Source organism: Talpa europaea, assembly GCF_964194135.1.
Source record: "Talpa europaea genome assembly, chromosome: 4".
Classification (NCBI taxonomy): Eukaryota; Metazoa; Chordata; class Mammalia; order Eulipotyphla; family Talpidae; genus Talpa; species Talpa europaea.
The window spans coordinates 50,880,555-50,893,985 of NC_140070.1; positions in this window are offsets into that span (position 1 = coordinate 50,880,555).

Here is a 13,431-nt window from a genome sequence, read left to right on the forward strand (position 1 = left end):
ATCAGACAGCATCTTGACAAATAAGTTTGAGCATTGTCTTTACTTTGTCTCCTCCAGATGAGGATGATACAGTCTGCCCCAGTAGGAGCCATGGGAAGTAAGCCCTCTGCAGCTGTGTAGGCTGCAGTCAGGGCCCGCAGAGCAATGTTGACCATGATGGTGAGTGGAGCCAGGTTTCTGCTCAATCCCTCTGTTTTCTCATCTCTGGTCTTTATAATCAGCCATGGCATCAGCTCTGCCTGAATCCATTTTGTTTATACCTTTGCCACTGTGGCATCACCCACATGATGGAACAAGCAGGTTGCTGGGGCATCTGCCCTCTGCCCTGACCCCGACTCCTGCCCTCTGCTCCATGCACCCAGAGGGCTGAGCTAATTCACTCTGATAAGTTAATTCACCCCTTACACTCCTTAAAGACTTGGTAGTTTTGAATTCGGGTATATTTTCTGCAGAGAAGCTACTATTCCAATGTGTCTGGAAAGATCCAGCATTCTGTTTCAAATCATATTGTGTAGAAAGTTGTTAGACAATAATCCCTGGACCGATGAACACAACACATTGAGTGTGAAGTCTTTATCAGTGAGTTTTATGCTTCTTGAAAATATGCTTTGGGTAATAAAATGTAAGCTTTCAAGAAATATTAAAACAATAGATATGTATTTGTTGTCTGTGCTTTACTTTAAATAGTTCAATCACACTATTTGAGAGAGTGGATAAACGTGATGAAATTATGTGAAAAAATATACCCCAGTTGTATGTGAGGATGGTACGGGTCTTCTGAATGCTGTTTGTTTTCTTAAGTAAAATGTTGGAAGGGAAAAGAATGGGTAAAGCCTTTTGATGCCATACAAAGTAAAAGTGGGTTATGTTAGTTGTCGATAAACATCCTACATCAGGTATACATACATTTTGAAACTGACACATTTTTTATTAAGTATTTCAGGTATTTTTATTGAACCATCTGGCATCTCTAGTCACGTTCTCAGTGTTAACAGCTTTAGTTCTGAACAGTTTGCCCTGACCTATTTCTCACACCTGCTCTTCTCTGCCACCCCATACCCTTGGCTGTGACCTGGCAATTCACTCTCCTATTTCCACCCTTCCCCTCCCTGAAGGGAAGGGCAGATTTAGCTCTTGGACTGATGATACTATCTTTAGCAGTCTTGGGTAGCCCCTCCCCTGCCCTGGGGTGTGGAAATTCTCCTATACCACAGGACTTCATGATGCTCAGACAAAAATTGAACCAAAATTTATATAAATAAAATCAGGTTTCCCTATGTTTACCTGTTATTGTGAAACATAAAAAGCTGTAGGTTTGATTTTCAGCCAGCTTAGGGAGTATGTTTGGGATGAAGCATAGAAGCTTCTGTGAAAGCCATGGGAGTCCTGGGCAGTGCCTCAAAGCAGTGAGCAGACAATCCCACTGCAGCTGCAATGAGGTCCAAAGGGGGTCTGAGGGCTGCCAACCCAGAGGTATGCACTCGTGTAATAACACGAGTGGGTCCGGAGAGAAAACACAAGATCCCAACATGCACCTCCAAATAAAGACCCCAAGTGAGTCTTTGCAGCAGGTTCATAGACTGCTTTGTGACTGAGCTACTTCCCACATGGGCAACTGTGTCTAGCTTCTCCCAGGTGAGAAGAAGTAGCTATTTCATTATTTAAAAACTGTGGACAGCACATAGCAAAAGCTGTGGAGAAATGAGAGAATGAACCTAGATATCCTACAGCACATCCTTCCCAATGGTACAATTTTGAGACCCAGTCGAAGTCCTGCTGCTGTTCCCAGGAATGCTTCTTTGTTGTCCGGGAGCCACTTTCGGGGCTCCTGACTCCGTCACTCCCTGTGGCCCTTCCCCGTGCTGGTCTTACACAAGGATCGTTCTGTGATTCTACATCAGTGTCTGAGCTGCCCTGGCTGCCTTGGATCACCTGGCTTGTCCTGACTGGACCTCCACCTTGCACAGCTCTAGTTATGGTCCCACTCACACAGAACGCAGTGTGGGGGCAAGAGAATGGGCACAAGCCACATGTCATGTGTATAATGGGGTACCCCTGCCCTTTCAGGTGTAGCATCTCACTCGGTGGGCATCATGCACAACGTTGGAATCTGTCTTGTCAGAGATAGTGAAATACCTTGGAATCTCCATCAGCAAAGTCTCCACTAAGTGAGACAGCACGGTCTTCAAATGGACCACAGCGTGAGCTGAGGTGAGGATCGCACTGTTCAGAGGCTACAAAGCATGAGTCCACCTGGTGGTGACCAGCAGAGTCCCTCTCACTAGGGCCACCCAGGCAGCCTTGACTTGAGACTCCTGTGGGAGACACACTGATGCCATGCTGAAGACCACCCACCCGCACGGACAGGAATGCTCCTCCTCCACAAGAAGTTCCATGAAAATATCAATAGAAAACACGGGCCTATGACTCTCGGGGGAGAAGGTTATGAGTGGTATCCAGAACTGGGGTTGTTCTCTCAATAGCCACATTTTGGAGGAAACCATGTGCCCCTGTGTAGAAAGCAAGTATGAGAGAGGTCCCTCTCCCTCCAGAGTCTTGCATGTTATTAGAAGATAACTCTGCCCCACCAACAGGGAGTTAAACTTTCTAGATCTGTCCTCAGGAAGGGACCCTGCATCCTCCTCTGGGAACCCCTTCCCCTATCCCCCACGTTCCCCTAGAAAAGCTAATTGGCGCATTGCCCTTATCCAGGGCTGCATTACTTCCTTGTGGCTGGTGTAAGAAATTACCACCAACTGGATGGCTGACAACAACAGCAATGTCTCCTCTCATAGTTCTGGGGGTGAGCAGTCTGAAATCAAGCTGCAGAGCAGTCTTCCTCCGTAGGCTCTAGGTGAGACTTCTTCCTTGCCCATCTCAGACTTGAGTGGTTCCAGCGACACCTTGGCTTGTGGCCACATCACTCTAATTTCTGCCTCTGTTGTCACATTATCTCTCTTAAAAGGGTGTGTGTCTCTCTTATGAGGGTGCATGTGAATGAATTTAGGGTCCAATCAGATAATCCAGGATAATCCACCTTTCAAAATCCTTCTCACATCTTTCCCCATATTAAGTAACATTAATATGCTTCAGGAATTACCACAAGCACAAATCTTTTTGAGGTCTACCATTCAACCCATTACAGGTTATTAGCTGCTGGAGGGGTCCTATCATTTTCTCCCACTACAATGGCTGGCTGGATGCTGAGAAATAAGGTTAATGCAGGAGGGGGGTGGGTGAAAGCATATTAGTTTAATGCTTTCTAAAAATTAATCCTGCTTTCCTTATTTTATCTGCAATAAAATGTGTAACTGGGTAGTATGCATAGAATTATGTCCATGATACTATCTTTCCTTAAGGAGTTCACTTTTACAAAGGAAGATGGAACTTTTGACTTAAAACAAATTTATTCATTTTTTAAAAAGGTCTATTTTATTTATATATGCATACAAAAGCTGGCGTATAGGCCAGAGGTGCAGGGGGTAAGAAGATTCACCAGAGACAGAGTAGGGAGCAGAACAGGCAGATCTACTGAAATACACTGTTGATATGCACAGCGGGTGAGAAAGGAGAGGTCTGCTGCGCCATGTGGGTTAGCTCCCCGAATGGGGGGTGAACTCATGCTGCAGTGGCTGCTGATAGCTTCATGTTGCTGAGACTTAACCCCTGGCGCCACCAGGGAGGCCCTAAAACAAATACTAAAACACCATACCTAGAGAGAAAACCAAAAGCAAGAGTTAACCATTCTAATCAAGGAAGAGAGCAGAGCCCAGTTGTCTGTGGCTTAGCATGGAATGGAATTTGGAATGAAGAGTCAAAAAAGATGGTGACATCTATTCCTGGCTAAAGGCCATACCATATATTTGCAGAGTAGAGTACAATCACCAGAACCATTTATTGTGGTTTCCTTGAGTCATTCACTTTTCTTTCTTGAATTAAAAGCATGAATTGCCAATACATATTTAGCAATGCACTCTTTGCTGCACGGTCCTGTGGCTACAAGTCTAAAGTCTTACTTAACTTCATAAATGTCTGACCTTCCTAAGGGGAGTAAACACATTTCAACTTCTACTATTGTGATCCTTCTTGGTGGAGATGTACAACCTTAACAAGTAGGTCCTGTGCTGCACCAAATTAGTTGGTTTGTAATTAATTCTTTCAGTTACAAATTGTTCACAGGCAAGGGTCTAACTTTTTGTCTGATACCATCTCCATCTCATGCAGTTTTAAGTTGGTCCAGGGATTTCACTTCTTTAAAGGTTGCATGTAATTTGATTGATAACTCAGAGCATAAATGTTTCCAAAAGGAAAAAAAAAAATCATTTCACAAATCAATTTCTCCAACTGTTCAATTTTTTTTTGTCATGAGTTCTCAATTTAACCACTGGAGCTGGATTATTTTTTAAAAAATCTATTCTTAGATCATAACATCTGAAAGACCAGGCATAGTCCTTAAAAAAAAAAAAATGAAAGTCAAAATAGTCTTTTTATGTTTCTAATTATTTGCATTTATTTTAATAGATTTTTCCAATCAAAAGAGCAATGCCTACACATTGTGGAAAAGACTTAACATAAAAAAGCAGAAAAAGTGAAAATCTTTTTGAAATCACTATAACAGATCTACAATTTGCATTTCAATGTACATCCATCAAGTATTTTTCCTATTAGTTTGAACCGCTTGGAATCACCGAAATGCAATTGTTTTTCAGTCTACAAAATGGCAATTTCAATGGTTCGATCTAATATCCAAGCCTCTATTTACTTTATTTTATTTTTTTAAACTATTTATTTTTTAAGATTTATTTATTTATTTATACAAGCACTGGGTATGGTCAGAGGGTGAGAGAATTCACCAGAGCCAGAGCTGGGAGCAGAACAGGCAGACTGACGAAATACACTGCTGAGGGGAGCAGTGGGCATGGCGGGAGAGGTCTGTGTGCCATGTGGGACCCTCGTGGGCCGGCCTGGGATCAAACTGGCGCTGCAGAGGCTGCGGGCAGCTTTGCAGCCCAGCACTCAACTGCTGTGCCACTGGGGAGGCCCCCTCTATTTATTTTAATTCTTGATTTGTTTTTGGTTTATTTTTTCTTTTTCTTGTAACTTTTTTTGAGGTAAGTTTAGTTTTTAACACGGTATCAACTTAGAGGTATAGATTCACACCTCTTTGGATGTGTGTTACCTGATTATTTTTGCCTAATCTCCGGAACAATTCTGCATGTTTAAATATACCTTTTATAAAAGTATTTCATGGATTTACTATATATGTTTCACAATCTATTTCCTGTTTATTGGGGGTTTGTGTTACTCCCTCCACCCACTTTTTAGATTTGCTTTTGTAAATAAGATTACGATGAACATTCTTGTCCCCACCAGATGACATTCTAAGAACAAAATTTTAGAAACAGATTTTCTGAGTTAACAGTTTGAATATTTGAAGTAAAATTGATAATGCAAAACAGGAGAAGCATTAGACAGGGCTTTTCATATGCCTGGGTTTGTATCCTATCTCGTTCCATAGACTAACACATTTTTATCCTTTGGTAAATAGTGTTTTATTTACTTAAAGATTAAATAAGATATATAAAGCATCCACTGCATCTTGATCTCCAGAAGCAGCTCAAAAGAGGGTAGCTCCATTTGTGATAAGGCTACTTAACATAAACCTTGTGATTCTTAGTCTAGAGGAATGTAACCTTTAATGATGGGACTTCTGGGATTAGAGAGACCAGTAGGGGGCCTAATTAATATCTTTTCCTTTCCCTCTCATTTTCAACTACTTTCTTCCCAATTCCCAAATTCCAAGACCAAAGAGTTTTTCTCTCTGTTCTACTTTTGGAATGCTAAGACTTTTCCCTAACTCCCCCACCTCTAACATGAGAAGAAGGATCCAAGAATCAGCTCAGGGTCTCCCTGGTGGTACAAGGGATTAAGACACAACCTATGAAGCTGTCCGCAGTCACTGCAGCATGAGTTCAATCCCTGCCCAGGGAGCTACTCACATGGCGCAGCAGACCTCTCCTGACTCGCCCACTGCTCCCTCAGCAGTGTATTTTGGTCATTCTGCCTGTTCTGCTCCCCACTCTGTCTCTGGTGAATCCTCTTATCCCCACACATCTGGCCTGTAACCCAGCTCTTGTATGCATAAATAAATAAATCTTTTTAAAAAAGAATCAGCTCAGTGGGTTCACAATACAGGAATGCCTGGAACCAAATCCCAGCTTTCCCAGCTGAAGCTTTGTGAACTCATGCAGGTTAACTGACTCTTCTGTGCTTAGTTTACCCCTGTGTAAAACAGGAATGAAAACAACAGTCCTCATAGCAGGAGTTTAGAAAACCTAAATAAGAGACCAGGAAAAAGAATAACTATAACAATGAAAAAATCAAAATTAACAAACAACTATAAACCAGACACACTACGGGCGGGGAGAGAGGAGGGATTGGGGTCAAAATAAGAAGGGTGCAATTGTATGGGGAATATAACCAAGACGAAAATGCATATATTGTGCAAAAATTGAAAAATGATGTAAGAAATACATAAAAAAATATAAAAAAAAACAAGTAAACAGGAAAAAAAAGATAAAGTTTAATGTCAGCTCAGCAGTGTGATTGAGTTAATTTTAAATTCTTGTTATAAAGATTGAGAATTTAAATAAATTTGTCTTGTTGTTAAAAAAAAATAACAGTCCTTAGATGATAAAGAGAAGTTAACATAGGTATAGTACAGCAGAACATTGCCTGGCACATAATTAGTACCCAATAAATGTTAGTTATTAACACTCCTGCCTTCACCTTCCCACCCCCACCAGAAAACAAGTTCTGGAAAAGCAGAGATTTGGCTCTTATTCCCTGCCAAAGCCCAAGTACCTACAATCCTGTCTGGTATGCAGCAGGCCCTTAGGCAGAATTTGTGAAGCAAATGAATGGTTCTCTGAACCCTTTCATTACCAAAACTTGGCTGTGGATGCTGCTTGTACCACTTATTTCTTGTTTTGCTCGAGAGAGAGCCATTCTAGAGTTTGCTTCTAACTTCTTTCTCTGTGGGAGAAAATGCTACAGTTTCTCAGGCATAAATATTTAATGTGACTTTAGCTGCAAAAGCACATTCCTTTAGTGTATTTGGAGTCCCTTCTGTGTCTGCATGATCTGCCAGGCAGTTGCTCTATGCAACAAGTATTTATGGATCTGAATTCCTTGGGCATTTCACCTTGTAGCATCATGTGGGAGAGTGATCTCCAGACATCAGAGGCCTGACCTCAAACAGAGCAGACTTACACGTGTAACACACTGCCCAAGCCCCTGGCCACAGCTGGGGCCCCAGTCCAGAGGGAGGCATTTTTGTCCTGAACCATGAGTGGTACAAAGGAAGAGCAGGAAGAGATAGTAGAGAGAATTTCTGGGAGGGTGATGATACCGAGTAAGATCTCAGATCATTGCAGCTCAACAGACTGTTAACTGAGCAGGTGCCATAGCAGGCAGGGGCTGGCTATCAGGAAAACGACAGGAGTAGACAAGAGGAAAACAAAGAGACCATAAGCCTCTCAAGGGAAGGGACTCTAACTCTGTGTCTTATTCATCTTTGTATCGAAGGGCTGTCACAAAGTCCAGCACAGAGCAGTCAGTTAAGTACTGAATAAATGTTCCAATGGAGAATGAGTCTCAGCTGCAGCAGGATGTACCTGCTCCCCAAGGTGTCTGAGTGGAATGAGCAGCTATTTCTAAGGGGAGGGGATGGCGCATGCTCACAGACAAGGCCACAATGCAAGACTCTAAACGAAAAGTGACCTTGGATAATAAAGAGTCATTTTTCTGCAACAAAAATGATTGGGGAGAATGTCTCTTGAGGCTAGAAAAATTTGAATTGGGGCTGTGTGGAAGTAAGAAAATGGTTCTTCGAAGCATCCTTGTCTTAATCCCTGACCCCTGTGACTATTTTTAGTTTAAATCTGCAAAAGGGACTTTGCAGATGTGATTGAATTAAGGATCTTGGTGATCTTCGAAATCCTGAGGTGGGGAGTGGTCAATGTAATCCCAAGGGGCCTAATAAGAGGGAGGTGGCAAGACCAGTGTTAGAAAAAGTGATGTGATGACAGGGGCAGAGAGAAAGAGACTGAAAGGTGCTACACTGTTGCCTTTGAAGATGGAGGAGGGGGCATAAATCAAGGAACACAGGTGGCCTCTAGAACTAGAAAAAGCAAGGAAACTGATTTTTCCCTAGCGCTTCCATAATGGGTATCCTGATTAAACCCTTGATTTTAGGTACTGACTTCCAGAATGATCCACTAAGTTGGGAGTAATTTGTTATGACAATAGTAAGAAACATAAAGTTTTTCCCGGAAAACCTAAGTAAAACAATGATTGTTTTTCATGTATCAAATGCAGACCTTTGCATATGTAAAAGATTCTGCTGAGGAAGGAGTCCTGGGAGGGTGGAGTATCTGAGTTTCAGCCACAAAGAATGGACTTGATTTCAGAGGATGAAAATGGGGGCAAGAGGGGGGAGAATTTGCAAAAGGGCTGAATAGCGGAGGAAAAGAGAAGCCAACAACACAGAGCACTGTAGAGAAACATGTGTCCTCAGAGATGCCAGGATCTTATGGGGGTGGAGAAGGAGGGCCCAGGAAATACAGATCCAGAAATATAGCCTGGGGATGATCGCTGATGTCTCTAAATGCCAGGCCGGTGTGTTGTGATTAGTTAAATTAATAACTTCAGGGCCTCCCCGGTGGCATAGCAGTTGAGCACTGGGTTGCGAAGCTGCCCGCAGCCTCTGCAGCGTGGTGGATCCCCTGCTGCACGGCAAGGGTCCCACATGGCGCGCAGACCTCTCCTACCACGCCTGCTGCTCCCCTTAGCGGTGTATTTCGTCAGTCTGCCCGCTCTGCTCTCCGCTCTGACTCTGGTGAATTCTCTCACCCTCCCGCGCTTCTGACTGTACTCAGTGCTTGTATAAATAAATAAATAAATCTTTAAAAAAATAATAACTTCTGTCATTCTCTCTGGAACTCTCCCCAATCAATCTACCTTTGTCATCATTCCAGCAGACTACTGTCATCCAGGCTACTATGGACTTCTGTGCTATCAGGCCTACTAATTAATTAGATATACAGGTTTGGGGGTTCTCATATTGTTGGGCAGAGCTACATGCCTAGGAATGTACAGAAATAGGGAGCAGGAGATGCAAGGGGTCTCAGAGTGCAGGTGAGTGTCCCAGCCGTCGACAGTCAAGGCAGGCAGGACAGCAGTTCCACTTCCCACATCTGTGATCGTGGGACTTGTCCCCACCCAGAGCAGTCCGAGGAGCAGGCAGGGGAGAGAGGAAAGTCAGCTGGCGGCAGGATGGGTATCAACTATCTTTAATATATAAGAAACCACCCCAAACTCTGCAACTTAAAACGAAAAACATATTTTCCCTCTGTGACTGCAGGTGACAGCCAGAAGGGAGGAGGGAACAGAGGTGGGGGGAGGGCTGGCTGATGCAGCCTGCACTGGGCTGAGCCAGATCTGCCTCCAGGGTTTAGGTGGTCTGTGTCAGCAGCACATGTCTCTTCCTCCCTAGACCCGTGGCCGGGGAGGACATGGTTTTCTCATGGTGATCATGAAGGCACAAAGAACCAGGTGAACTGCTCAAGCACATCACCAGTGCCTAATTGCCCCAACATTGTGTTGATCAATGCAAGCCACATAGTCCAGTCCAGAGAAGAGACTTGGGGAAACACCCTTTACCATCACAAATTCATGGAAACAAGAAGGCGGTTAGTTAATGTGATTACAAGGCAGTGGAGACCTGGGGTGTGCCTATGCAATGGGGATAGGGGATGGGACTCTTCTAATCAGAGTTCACTTGAGCTGGGTGAAGGAGGTTCTCCCTGGTATTCACGGATTGCCATGCTTTGTGTACCAGAGTCCCCCAGGGAGGGCCAGATAGCCATGCTCTTGCATGGAGAAGGCGGCCTGCTCCACAGCTTGTGGAAGGTGCGCAGGAAATACCACAGTAGCTTGTCATCCTTCCATTAGTGGCTCATTCCTCTAAGAAAAGTTTGGTGACAGCAAGACAGAGACAGAAGTGAGGGCTTACCAAAGCAGAATAGCAAGCTGGAGGTGATGAGCAGGGAGGGGGTTGACTCCTCTGTTGCCGGTAGTCTTGCAACCAGGAGGGGTGGCTGAGGTCTGACTGATAAAGGATCAGGCCAGACCAGGATGCATTCAAGGCTACACGTCAGGGGTCCCTGAAGCGTTTAGAGATGGCCCACCAGGGTGAAGTCAGAGAAGCTCTAGATTCAGTTTGGAGAGTCGGCTCCTCTGGCATGTGACCAGTAGCCTCAGTATTTCTAGTGACAGCAGTCCCCAGGTCAGAAACTCATTCCTGGACAGGGCCAAAGTGGCAGGTGAGCTCCAATGGGTTGCTTATGCTCAGCTGAGGAGGACAAGGGATAATTTCAGTGGGCTATTGTCACTTAGGAGTGTGGCTTTGGTGTTACTGGAGCTTCTAAATTTTCAAGACTCTCTGGATATTAGGTAACCCCCCCCCTTTTTTTCCCTGCTAACATTGTATGCAAAAGAAAACCTCTGTTGACCTCACTGGGCCCCTGGACCACCAGTTTGTAAACTCCATAAAGACCCCTTAGGCCATATCTTGTGCCAAGAAGCTCAATAACCTCCCGTAAAGTTCAATTTTTCCCAAACCTCTCTCCACCCACTCAGGGAAGATTTGAGGTGGTTCTTGTTATCATACCTGAGGTCCCAGGGGCTGCCTCTGATGTCAGATAACAGATTTGATTTTATTCATTCAACCAATATGTATTGAGTTGACCATCAGCACTGCAGATACAATGGTAAATAGGATAGACATGATCTGTGCTTTTAGGAACTCAGAGTATACCAGGAGGTATGTACAATACACACAATTGAAAAGTAGAAGGCACTAGAGAAGAGTGTAGTGGAAGTCAGATGTAATCTGGGGGAGGGTGGCCAAGGAAGACCTTGAGGAACCCAGGTGACAAATGGGGAGAACCTGCTGTGCTAGGGAGCAATGGGCACAGACAGTATGGGGTGAAGGAGCTGGATGCAGAAACAGCCAGGGCTGCATAGTAGGAGACCTGGGGGCTCAGAAGAGAGGATAACTGGACTTGGATGGGGAACTGATACCCACCTCAGGAATGGTGATTCCAGATTTCATCAGAGAACTTGGCCTGATCTGGTTTGTGTGTCTCAGCAGTCACCCTTGGTGGCTGAAAGTGGAGGAAATAAGAGTGAAGGAAGGAGAGAGACAGTAACCATAGCCAGGCCAGTGAGAGTGGCTGCAGAAGCAGCTGGTGTGGGGACAATGGGGAAGTACAGAAGCACCCAGAAGTAGAGCCAACTGGACTCAGTGATCACCATATTCCATTAGACAGGACTGCCTGGAACATCCCAAGGACTGCTTGCTACTGCCGCAAGCAGAGTTCCTGGTTAGAACCCATCCGAGCAGAGGGTGATAGCTGTTCATTTCCCAAGTGTTATAGATCACTCCTTTCCTGAGAGAAGTCCTCTGGCCCCACAGCAAACCTCATCAAATGCAGACTCAGGGCCTGTAGGTTAATGCTTGCCTCTGGTATTTGGTTTTCAGTAAATAGTTTCCAAACATTTAACACCTGCTACCCTTGTGCTGAGTCCTGGGTGTGGGGACATAGCAGAGCTTCTCTACTCATGACTCCTGGAAAACGATGGTGGTAGGTAGTTTTTTTCATGCCTGGCACTCTTCGAAGTGCTTTTCACATGGTTAACCAGTCTAATCAGGTTAATTTTTATCTCCATTTTGCAGATGGGGAGATTGGTGTACAGAGAGTAACTTGCTCTATGTTTTATGTGCAGCAAATATCAGCACTGGCAATTGAACCTAGGCAGTCCATTCCAAAGTCCATGCATTTAAGCCCTACTCTACATATGTGAACACAACAGAGCAGCCTTCAGACAGAGGGATGTCATGTGTATGCTTCATTCTGTTGCTGTGAAGGCGTTGGAAGTGACTGTTCACTTCCAAGTTATCAGACTGTGATCAGTCTACCCAGCAATGCTGTCATAGAGGGGATTTGCCCCTGGAATGCCCATCTTGGTTCTGCTCCAGCCAGTGGAGCTCTGCCCTACCCTCAGCTGAAAGATGCAATGTGGTATCCTGCCTCCTGTAGGGGTGCCTGCTGATTGGGTGGGATGAATCCTTGAACTGGAAGGGATTTTTATGGAAGGTACCAAGTTCCCATAGATGGCCAGAAGGAAAGGGTTTTTCCATCAAGGGGGGGATGCCTTGAGCTAAGCCACTAACAGTTTCCCCATAGGGCTCTGCCTAGAGGATGCAAAGACAGACAAAACAGCAGGCAATTGCAAGCACAGAGACCACGGCCACACTTTCAGGTCTGAGTTTCTCTTGCCAAACATTTCCTCTGAACAGCATGCATTGTTTCGATAAGTAGGTTTCTCAGAAGGCTGTAGCTGCCTCAGGAGACATTTTCTTGATAAGAGGGCTAGGGCAACTGGGCTGCACACACAGCTGGTAGAGATTGGCCAGCTGCTTTCGATTTGCATTTCCAGGAAGCTAGTGTAAGCTGGTACCTGGACTCCCAGCCAGTAGAAACCTAATTCTGTTACAGGCTGTAACAGAGGACCTGTGTTTTGTCATTCCAGTTGGGCAGGAACAGGTAGGATATACGGTTCCCAAATGCCATCGTTCATTGACAGATTGCCTTTGGCAGAGACATGACCCTTTGTCATTACCTTGCTTCTTCTTTCAGATTCTTGCATGTATGAGAAGAAACCTCCTGCTGTGCAGTCTAGGATAGTGTTTTCTAAAACGTGTTCAATGGGGGGCCTGCCTGGGGGCCTAGGGGTTAAGATCCCCGGTCCGGGAGCTGACCCACTTGGAGCAGCAGACCGCTCCTGTCTCACCTGCTGCTCCCCTCAGCAGTGTATTTCAGTAGATCTGCCTGTTCTACTTCCCACTGTGTCTCTGGTGAATTCTATCACACCCTCCTCCCCCACCTCTGGCCTACACCCCGGTTCCTCTATGCAAAAATAAGTAAAATCTTTTAAGAAAGAAACAACATGTTCCATGGAACTTCAGTTGTATGACATTCTTCATTTCCGTGCTTAACATGTCCCTCCCTTGGAAGTGTTTCATGTTTAGATAGGTAGGCCCTGCCTGCTGATTTGACCTTAGAGATTCACAAGATGTATTAGTGTGTTATACAGCTCTCAGAATTCCTCAACAAAGAAACTACTTTCACATTGACTTTTTTAAGGCTTCGCAAACTTCACTGATCACAAAAATCCTTTATTATATAATGCAGCATTTGAAAATTTTTTTATTTTGGAGATGGCAGGTCTATTCACTCAGCATCCAATGTTCTCCTGGCAGTTAAATTTTCTGTCCCAGGCTTTTGTCACGCATGGAGGCCACAA